Genomic DNA, 1,970 nt, shown 5'->3' with positions numbered 1-1,970 from the left:
AGTTGCCGGACACGGAAAAAGACAAAAAAAAAAAAAAATGTTCTATGAAATTTACAAGTCAAGGGTTGGACTTAAAAACAGACCAGACACAATGGAAAAGATCAGTGAACTTGAAGACATAGCATAATTTCTGAAATAGAAAGAAAAAATTGCTAAAAAACAATAAGTCTCAACCTGTAAGACAATACCAAGTAGTCTAATACACATGTAACTGCAGTCCCAGAAGAAGGGGACAAAAACACGTCTTAAGAAATAATGGCTGACATTTTTCCTCAACACAATAATCTGTGAACCCCTAAAACACTCAGCAAACACCAAGCCAAGAAAATAACACAAAGGTACAACATAAACTGCTGAAAAAATAAAAAAAAAGTTTTTACGTTAAAGAAAACTTGTACAGAAATAAAGATATTAATACAAAGAAACAAAGATAAGAATGACCTCACATATTGTTAAATATTACATCATGGTATAAAGTGGTATGGGATAATTTGAAGGTAGACTGTGTTAAGTTAAAGAGCAAATATTTATTAAAAAAAAAAATAAACAAAGAGGAATGGCCACTATGCTGAAAGTGGAGATAAAAATGGAATGCATCAATAATGGTATCTTACTATAATGAAATACTACACAGCAATGAAAAACAATGTACTACTAAACTTACTCATCAACGTAGGTATCTTAGAGAACACATGGAATAAATAAAACTACTCAAAAATATTTCACTTTTAAAAAGTTTAACAGCATGTAAAACTGAACAATATAGTTTGGAGTTACATACACATATGGTAAAACTATAAAGAAGCAAGAGTATGATAAAATTTAAGATTGTGTGTGTTACTCTAAAGGCAGAAGGGAAAGACACACAGGGGTTTCAAAAATACTGAAAATACATTTCTTAAACTGGATGTATGTTGTATTATATTACTTTTCAGAGCTTACCCATGTTGCAAAATATTGTTTTGCAACAATTCAATATTTTATAAATGACAATTAACATTCACCTTAAAACTGTTCACCTGATCTGGAAAAGGAATCTCCATTTGCGAAAAGTCTTAATGTCCAGAGATTCCTCTTCCCTCTAGGATCTTTCCCTGTTAATTACTGCTTCCATCATTAAGTCATACAGTTATTCCTTTAATGATCAGAAGGAATAATCATAGAGACACTAGATGAAAACTGCAAGGTCCACACCAGTGTATACACTATATTCTTTCCATAATAGGAGAGAACCAAAAGAATATACGTAGTCATTTGTAAAGTCACAGAAGTTATCTGGAAGAATACATTTATAAAATAGTAGAAACTGGGGGTGGGAGGGATGAGGGGCTAGAAGAGATAGAGGATAAAGAAAGACCTTTTACTATGTATGATCTTTCTGAATTGTATTTTTTGAATCATACCTACTCAAAAAAAAGTCTGACGTTTAAAAAATCAGTTCAGCCTAAGCAGATACTACTGCCACAAAAGGACTAAGCAATCCCATTTGTACTAATAATACTTGTCCACATGAAATAATCAGAAAAATTAATTTTTACACAAAGGATGTCAAAAGTTATGTATATTTCAAATACTTTCACATGAAAAGACTGACTTAACTATCGTAAAGTTTATCCCAAAGAAAAATAAAATCTTTGCTTAAGAACTTCAAAAACTAAAAATGAGACTTTCAGAATTTTCCTAATTTATATCTTAACATTTCAAAGACAGCAACCTTGAAGTTTAATACAGAGCCTTGACAAATATTCGCCTCAGAAATACAGTTAATCACATTTTCATCACAATTGTGTCCTGGCTTTACACAGACAATATGCTTATAAAAAATTTAAATTATGAAACAAACTAGAGAGCTGTGAGAACCTCACCATTTAGAGTGAGACCATGAAAACAAAGCCTAAAAAAGTTATACAAGTTGTCTAAGTCATCAAAGTAGACTCAGGCAAATAACCACTCCTACAATCCCGGCACAT

This window comes from Galeopterus variegatus, unplaced genomic scaffold, assembly GCF_000696425.1.
Source record: "Galeopterus variegatus unplaced genomic scaffold, G_variegatus-3.0.2 Scaffold8394, whole genome shotgun sequence".
Classification (NCBI taxonomy): Eukaryota; Metazoa; Chordata; class Mammalia; order Dermoptera; family Cynocephalidae; genus Galeopterus; species Galeopterus variegatus.
Note: the sequence above shows the minus strand (reverse complement) of the source record.